Here is a 9985-nt window from a genome sequence, read left to right as displayed (position 1 = left end):
ACCCACACCACACCCCGGGTGGGAGCTCACCTTTCTTCATGGACTCCAGAAAGCCACCTCTGGACCCACGCCTGATGGACAATAAATACGATTTCTGAAGCAGCGAGTCCGATTGGCCCGGAGCGTGTGCCATTATGGTCTGCTGTAACTGAACAGCAGTTCCCTTTGGTCTTAAAACTCTATGTGAAATATGTGCATTAACCGCTTAAACCCTCTAGTGTTAGTGAAATGGACCTGAGTTACAGCTGTTATGCTGGTATACTCTTCAGTCTTCACCAAAAATTGCTGATCTACAAGCAACGCGATGCATGATGCATTGTGAACTTGTAGATCGACTATTTTTGGCTAATGTTCCCCCCATAATTCTGGGGTTCAATTGGTTAAATACTACATGTATGTTTGTAGAAAAGAGTCTCTGTATAGACATGTGGTATACTTAGGGTTAGTGTGAGTTTGTGTCAATATGCAAGTATTCCATGCTGTTGTACATTACCTATTTCCTTTTGGGTTATCTCTCTCTCTCTCTCTCTCTCTCTCTCTCTCTCTCTCTCTCTCTCTCTCTCTCGCTCTCTCTCTCTCTCTCTCTCTCTCTCTCTCTCTCTCTCTCTCTCTCTCTCTCTCTCTCTCTCTCTCTCTCTCTCTCTCTCTCTCTCTCTCTCTCTCTCTCTCCAAACCTTTCTGTAACTTTGAACCTCAAAACACATACTCACTGTTTAATTTTTATAAAATACAAAATAAAAAAATGTTTGAAAATGTCCTCCATTTTCTTTTCAAAACGATGAACCAGTAATAACACCACACATTAAGGTCATAGACACGTCATAATACATGAAGGACGACACTAGAGGAAAGGTAATGGGATCAACCACTCAAATAGTTAGGTTCATCCTCCAGGGAGCAGGAATGCACTCAGCAGGTTTCATGGCAGTTGGCCCATTCGACTGTGAGTTAACTTGTATGAACCATAGACTGTAAAATATAGGTAGAGATGAGATGAGATATAATTTATGAATCGCCGAAGGGAAATTGAGGCGTAACAGCAGCATAATGTGATAAAATAAATAATCTATAATCTACAAGACAAACAAAAACACATCAGACACACACATGGACATAATCACACAAGAACATGGCCGACACAGAACATATGCATTAAGGAAAGAGTGCACTATACAGTCTGATGGTAGTTGGCATAAAAGAACGTTTGTACCGCTCTGTTTTCATCTTTGGGAGAGTGAGCCTCTGGCTGAAGGTGCTCACCCTATCCTGCAACTCGCCATAGGCGAGATGGGAGGGATTTACCAGGATGGAGTTTAGTTAGTCCCTAATCCTCCTCTCTGCAACCGACTACAGCCCTTCCATTCGGAGGCCAACAACAGTACAACGGTAGCCTATGAACGTGGAAAAAGTGGCACTAAAGGAAAGGCCATCGGGTCACCAATATCAGTAGGGTCCATCCTGGCTGAGCACATTAAATTGCAGGGCAACAGATCATTTTAAATGCTGGATAGATATTAAAATAATGTGGGAAAATCTTTTACTTCATTTGGCATTCTCATAAAGAATAAATATGTTTTATAAATATTGGGAAAAAGGTGTTTGAACAGCTTGCTAGATATTTACACATCTGGCAGCTTCCACTCGTAAAGTCATCACTGTGCAATTACATTCTGCTACCTGTAGGCTCACTTTTTCAAAACTTATAATTTTAAGTAATTTCATAAAATGTTATGAAAAATAAACTGATATTGTTGTTAAGATCTGTTATCTGTTGCATGGCATTCGGCCCACTACATTTTGAGATATCGTGCATACAATTGGACATTTTGGCCTAAGAGTTATACTAGAGCAAAGGTCATTGGGTCACCAAAATCATGGCAATGCATGCAATAGGTATCTTTGGTGCTATGGAAAGGCCATGGTATCACTAAAATAGTCTTTTTTGGGGGAGACATGAAGGTGCACAGTATATTCCATGTCAATCTAGCCAGTATAGTTTTCAAGATATGTGTTTGAGACCCAAGTGGTGTGTGGGGACTGACAGACCAGGTTGAACATTTTATCTCTACCCATGGGCGAAAAAACGCTGAAAAGATAGAGAGATTCCAAAACCCATGATAGAGGCTGTCGAAGTAATTGTTAAGCAAAGTTTTGGTGGATCTATACCGATGATATGGGCTCAGAATACCATGCAGCTCATGTGTCCACCACTTGAATACAATTTAAAAAAATCTCTGAAACAGGGACCATTCAACATGAATTGATAACATTTTACGTTCTGCATCATCTATTTCCCAGAGACATTAGATAATAAACTTTGGGATTACCATAAATACTACATAATGCCCCCACCCCCCCCTTCCTAAATGGTTGAATGGCATTTTTGGATATAACTCTCCATGACTCCACCTGCAGCTGCTGCGGGCTACGAGTCCCCTGTCCTGCATTTCAACTGTCACCGACTCTAGCACACTAGTCGCCTCCAGGAGAGAACTACTGCTTCTACGGCTGATACTGACAGTTTTAAAGGCAGGTAATTCACAGCCCAGCCCAGTAATGACTACCTGAACACAACATGCTCTTGTGGAAGCCCCATGGAAGTATGCTCCTAATTGTAGGTGTTTTGTAAAGCTATGGCTTCTGCTGAGTTCCCCGGCTCTGTAGGAGTCACAACTGTCTCCTGCTGCAGCTATTTTAGACAAAGTTTACGTTCATTTCAAATCCAGTCATATGTGACATCAGCTTCAAGGGTGATGTACTGTAACTACAGCATGATGCAACGCATTGTGGAAGCTGAAAAACTGTGAGACAACCGTAACTGCATGAGATCCCTCTTGACAGGTAGGAGTGTATATTGTATGAGTAACTAGGACTCACAGTTCTTACTGCATAATAATGCTGTAACAGTCAGTGACAGGCTGTTTCCACAGGGTGGCACCAGTCTCTCAGAGCTCTAAACAGAACTTCTCTAGATATCATCATGACACTTGTGTGGAAAGCTGTGCTGTCAGCACTGTCGAAGTAAATAAATCTATGTGTGTGTCTCCCCAACTACCTGAATGTCATAGACCCGTTAATGTCATTCAAAGTTTGACGTGGCAGCTCAGCACTGGCTGGGAGGTTTGGAGGTGCTACGTGGAGTACAACAGCACAAATTGTTTTCAAAGCCAGTTGATTCATTTACGGTCGAGTCACATGCTGTATAGCAAGCCAAAAACGACTAATTGAAAGTAACGAAGCCAAACTCTTCAAGACTGTTTATTTTATTTGACAGAAAAAACTAACAGAACAAATTGAAAAGACAAAAGATCCAGGCATTCAGGACAGAGATAGGTGAAAAGCAAGAATGAAACGTTTGAAATTGAATTTTTATCAAAGGTCGTCTCGGAAGAACAGAGATCAAAATAGTGTGAAGAGGAGAAGAGAGAATGTTTGGAATCAATTTCACGCTTCTGTGAAGAATAATTGCTGTGGATTTTAACATTATGATGTACTGATAAGCGCCTTTCAGCGTCTCCTGGCGGAACGCATTTAGTCATCTGATTTACCGCAGTCGCCTGTTCCGTGTTAATTACTAATGACTGATCAGTCTGCTGCCTCAAATGCTCCTACAACCTGATCTCATGTCTGATTGACTGACAGTCAGAGAGATTTTTTGATGGACAGACAGACAGACAGACAGACAGACAGACAGACAGACAGACAGACAGACAGACAGACAGACAGACAGACAGACAGACAGACAGACAGACAGACAGACAGACAGACAGATTTAAAGATATAAAGATATAAAGATATAATAGATGGGTTTAAAAGCATTATATCAGTGTTTTGTTTCAATAAAATCAACTTATGATGTCACCCTGATTTACAACCTTGGGCACACCACTGATATCCTGGTTTCATCCTCCATACAGCCAGGCTTACAAGACTAAGGGATATCACTGATTAATAACTCAACCAGTGAAATCCATTTTTCAGCTGCACCGCACCAAAATTGAAGTGGGCCAGGAAATGAAATCTGTGGTGTTTGCTGGCCTGTCAGCCTGAAGATGTCCTTTAGTCAACAAAATACTCTTCACTGCTCTCTGCCAGTGCACTGATAGAGTCTAAAGTAGCAACATGAGGAATGGGCTTTCATTTTCTCTGCCACGATTGGCTCTATTGCTTCTTATATATGGGAGACAACAAAGGCACACTATAGCCACTGTGGTGTAGGGGGTGGCGGTGGGCTGGGGGTGGTTCTATCAAGGAGTCTTTAGGGGTCATTATATTTGAAAACACTGTATATCTTGAGAGCTGTCGTTGTTATAGGGAGATAACGTGAAATGTATACAGCAATGTGGAAGAATACCTGAAAATGATGCGAATTTAAATTTAACCAAGAGTGTAAAATTGGACCCATGCGGGGAGATAAATGAACACGCGCCCCTATATACTTAGTAAACTCATACTGAGTTCACTGAGGTCCCCCAGGGCTGTTTTTGTCCCCCTACTCCAAATCTTTTAGCAAAAATAGCCAGTCGACAAGCTCGCAACGTGTCAAAAAGCATTGTATCATGAGCTTGTAGATCTGCTATTTTCAGCGAATCTTCAACCCCAGAATAGGAATTGGCTAAACGGTTTGCATCACTGCTGCTTTGGGTCGGTTACTCGGATTTGTTTCGGCTCCGTTGCTATCACCTGCTCCTATAGTTGTCTGTGTGTCCCGGGCATAACTCGGCGCCGCCCAACCGAATGCCCTCAAACTTGGCGTGAGTGTCCCATATGTGCAGTGCAGAGTGTCAATTAAATCTGCCCAATGGTTTCCGAGAACACAGTATGTGTCTGTCCCCGGGTCTGAGGAGGACGCATCAAATCTGGTTTGGGAGGTATGTGGGCACCGGCTTCCCCGACTGGCCAACTGGACCCGTTGGCTTCGCAGATTAGCCGGGGGATGCGGGCACAAATGTAACGTGAAGCGTCCCTGACTCCCATAATAATAATAATAATAATAATAAATAATAATGATAATAATAATCACAAGTGCTTTACATTAAAAAGATTTAAAAAACATAGATTAGAAAAAAGAAAGTGCTTTGCATTTAAAAAGAAAACACAAAAACCTTAAGAGAACTCACATAATAAATAAGAAAGTGGGCTTAATGTCAAATAAAATTGAATAAAATGCCAGGAATTATGCTATAGAAAGGCTGGGAAAAAAAAGAAAGCATTGTTTTTAAGTTGTCCTTTAATATTTCAACAGAGCCTGCCTCTAATCTCTTTAGGTAAGGTGGGAGCATAATGGAAGAAAGCTGCATCTCCAACTTCTCTGGGCGGTATTATAGGGTTATGCATATAGCAAGCCTGCAGTAGAGGATCTAAGGGCTCCTGAAGGCACTTAAAACAACAGGGAGTCTGTGATGTAGGCCAGCCCTTACCCGTTGAGAGCTTTATAAACAAGTAAGGACTTTAAAATGGACTCTGGAAGACACAGGGAACCAGTGTAGCCTAAAGACTGAAGTGATGTGTTCTTTCTTTTTGTTTTTGTCAGCAGTCTAGCAGCAGAGTTCTGAATAATCTCTAACCTTTCAATGGACTTCTTAAGAACACCCATAAAAGGTGCATTGCAGTAGTCAACCTACTTGAAATAAAAGCATGCATTTGTTTTCCAGCAAACAAACACAGAAACAAAGAGTCAAGATCCAATAACAAAATAATAAAATACTAACTATTAACAGTGAATATGAGAATGAATATATGTACAATGTCAACAGGCTTCAACAGATCTGGGTACAGTCTATCAACAGTGAATACAATGAATATACAGTATAAACGTCTATCAACAGTCTAACAACAATGGATATTAGAGTGAATATTAATGTCTTTCATCAGTTATCCTTAACAAATATCTGTTCTTTTGTATATCCTAGTAGTCCATGTACAAGGGTGCCAGAGTTAAAGCCAGAGTTTGTGTCCAAAAGAACAGACAGTGCCAGAGTCAGGTTGCCAAGTTTTTTTTGAGAACTCATCCCTTTTTGCTTTGGGGCCAACTAATAAGATTTCTGTCTTATCCTTATTCAGCTTTAGAAAGTTATTAGTGTGGTTGCCCTAACAGGGCAACCAGACTATAGTAATCTTCCGACTTTATTATTCTTTATTCTTTCTTTCTAGATAAACATTATTTTGCCGCACTATTCCTCCCACACTCGTGCCATATGTCAAATTGACCGGCTTTATCGGGAATCGATGGCTATCATTTTGCTAAGAGATACGTTGTATAGTTTAATTGATATTGATTTATTAGTGCATTAAATTTCCCCATTGACTTTAATGGGAAAATGAAAAAACTCCCATTCAAGTATTTTTTTCTCGGAAACCGTAAGGGCTAGAGTTACAAGACTTTGAGGGGACGTTCATATATATATATATTTTTTTTGTGCCAGATTATAAAAAAAATTATCACACCAGTCAGCCTCATGGTGGCGCTATAACAGTCCATTTTACCTTTTGACCTATAACTCTTGAACTGTAGGTCGTATAATAAAATTATATTTTCCCTTGGATTCCTTGGGTCATGATGCAACTCCCCATATAGATCACGTTTGCATCTGAATAGATGAAAAAAATTGGTACACATGATCTCTGGACCCATGCAATAAACAACAATAAACAAAAGTTGCGTCGGCGCAACCACACTTTGCAATTGCCCAGAATTGGGAATATTCTAGTTAATCATCCATTTACTGAGTGCAGACAGGAATTCAGGGAGCCTAAACACATCTGCTTTGTTTGATTTTACAGGTACAGTATGTTGTGTATCGTCAGTTTGTCAGTTATGGAAGCTAATGTACTCTAATGACATCACCAAGTGGAAACAGTGAAAACAGCAAAGTCCCAAAGCAGCTACCTTGTGCAACACCAAAGGTTATGTCATATTTCTCTGACACATCTGACTCAGTCCAAGACTAATAAAATCCTGTAATTGCTTACAACTTCACAATCGAAATTAGGCTTCTTCAATAGAGGTTTCACAACAGAAGTTTCAAGGGATGTACAGCATTAATACTATTTATAGACATGTTTGAAATATTATAGAAGACTCTCTAAAGGGTATAGAAGGAACAGGATCAAGGCAGGAAATGGAAGATTTGCTCATAGCTATAATCCTGCAAAGTTCTGAGTTTGAGCTGCTAGTGAATGGCAAGCGGTACCGCTTCCCAGACAGTAGCAGCTGAAACAGTCCATGGGTGGCTGGGGACACAACGACCAGTATATTATCCTGGATGGAGGTAAACTTACATCCACCGATGCTACAGTATGCAGGATATTGTCATGCTGATGAGTGGCTTCACTTACAGTATATGTTGAATATGTTCTAGGCTTTCGAGTAGATTCATGAATTCCATAGGCTTAGAGTCAGCACTGTCGTGTGAATGTTGAAATCTCCATTCAAATTATTCTGTCATATTCAGTGATAATGAGAGCAGTCAGCTCGGAGAATTCTGGGAGAAATAGTGATATGTGCCTCGGAGGCCTGTATATTGTAATAATAAGTACAGTTGGTTCAGCTATAAGCACAAGGGCGAGATATTCAAAGGATGAGAACTTGCCCAGGCTGACCTTTCTACAGCTAACATTCTCTGAGTAGCCTAGATAGTGGAAATTCCACCGCTCTTTCTATCTGTCTCACTGACTGATAGAAGCTGTATTCTGGCAGACGTGCCTCAATGTCGCAGTGCTATTCATACCTTAAACAGGATTCTGTTAAGTGTATAAAATCAAGCTTAAAACTAACCATAAGATCATTAATTAAATCTGATTTGTTTGCTGGAGATCTAACATTGAACAGAGCTCGGTTTATATATTAGTCTGATGTAACTACATGTACATCTGGAAGGTACTTAATTTGTGAGCCATCCTGATTTCATGTCATTTTATTTAAGCAATTTAGTCGTTATGCCAATTGATTCCTCCCCACACACATTTGTGTATTGTCGGGAGGACATAGAGCCTTCTTCCTATACTCCTCCCCCCTGACAGGTACCGCCCCAGCCCGTAGTATGTGCATTGACCAATTGTGTTCGTATAGACGCTCAACGAAGCCGGATGCACCGCTGTGGATTCGAATCCCAAGACTCTGCCATGGCAGCTACTTTGAGTTTAGGTTTAATTTTATTTTATTGAAAAACAGCTTTTTCTAAATGCCTGTTACACAGCTGCAATGTAGCTTTTATTTCCTTGCGTCGCGGCTCTGAAACTTCTGTTATTAAATCAGAAATCGTTATAGTGAGATTGGGTGAGCTGTGGTATCTCTTCTCACCTTCATCATAAAAGAGGAAAGTATTAATGGCCATCCGCTGACCGGATCAAACTGGCTGTCCCCTTTTTTAATTCATTAACCACATGGCACATGGGCTTTCAGATACAATCAGACCTTGAATAACACTGAGCTGCACTGACAGGCTTTGCCATTGATCTGTTGCAGCCCAGCGGCCCTGCCGGCGGAGATATAATCCACTGGTAAACCTGGAGATGAGCCTGGTATTTGTTCAACCTTACACACCACAGCACAGGGAGAGAAGAGGCAGGCAATAAGGAGGCTAGTAGAGTGAAAGAATGGGGGGTCAGGAATTATAGATAAAGAGAAACAATGAAAATAGTGGCATCAATTCAGCAAAAGCTAAGATCAAGATAGGAACAATACAAGTGGGGGGAAACCTAATACAGTACATTTACCTTGTGAAATCAGTAAATTTGTGTATTTTACAATTATTTAATAACACAACTAGAAAAAGGCCAGTTAGGGGCGCCCGCTGGCCTAGCGGTCCAGGCACATACCACATATAGGCCAAGAGGAAAATAGCAAGAGGCGCATTCTCCGGTTTACTTCCCGTTTCTGCGTGACGTAGGTGGACACCTTTTTAGGAGACAGGAAGCAAGTTGGAGTCTATTGATTCCAATGGGAGAGTCAACGTGAACACAGCTTCTGAACCATTCTTTAGCTCCATGGTTACTGAACTACATATTGGACCCGATCGTCACAAGACACAAAATATGCACGATTTTCATACTAAAATGGCTTGTTTTTTTGTGACACAAATGAGGAGAAAATCTACTTTGTTATCCACCTTTCTCTATCCTAGCAACACACTCTCGCGAGATCTGGGAAGATATCTGAAGAGTCCATCTGCAGTCTGACGGATGAGACATAGAGGGCTCTGTCTGTCCCTTATACTATTTATATTGTATTATTATATTAGATTTGAACTCTATGCTCTGTCCCCATAAGATGTTCTAAAAACTAATAAACTGAGATTCTATATGTGAATGTGGTAGGCCTACGTGAAATCATTATGGACATTTCAAAAATTAAATTAAAGAAATGTGTTCCAATGCTCAATAATATCATTTTCCATTATTAACTGTCTTGGTTGATGGGTATGATTTGGGAATCATGACATTTTGCTAAACATTCTTGCTAAACACATTATAGTCTATAGTGGTAAAATATATACCTTATCAATAAAAGGACCTGTTACAATGTTGAGCAGAATTAGGAGCATATCTAGCAGAAGATAAGACTGAATAATACGTGTGAGTTTGTGGTGGGTTTTGGGGTTTCACTTTCAAACATGTAAAGCATTTATTTTCTTTAATGAAGAAAATACACAAATACACATGGGAGGGTGGTGGGATGGTCGGGGGAGAAGACAACCACGCCTACTTAGGAGACCATTTGTAGGATTTGTGTACTACTTCGCCTCTAGTGGCTCCAATGGAGAATGTGTATCTTTCTATATTAACAATCTTTGATATAGGCTCTAAGGCAGCCTGACAGTGCGTCGCGGGTTGAGCGACGCGACCTTCGCTGCGTGTCACTCCCCAACTCTCTCTCCCTGATTCCGGTCTACCTACAGTACTGTACTATCAATAAAGGCAGAAAAGCCCCAAAAATATATTTAAAAAACAAGAAAAAGGCCAGGTCAGGTAGGTTATTGTGGGC

This window comes from Gymnoscopelus braueri (assembly GCF_963280865.1).
Source record: "Gymnoscopelus braueri genome assembly, chromosome: 10".
In the NCBI taxonomy this organism is placed as follows: domain Eukaryota; kingdom Metazoa; phylum Chordata; class Actinopteri; order Myctophiformes; family Myctophidae; genus Gymnoscopelus; species Gymnoscopelus braueri.
The sequence above is the reverse complement of the archived record's forward strand: the minus strand, read 5'-3'. Positions refer to the sequence as shown.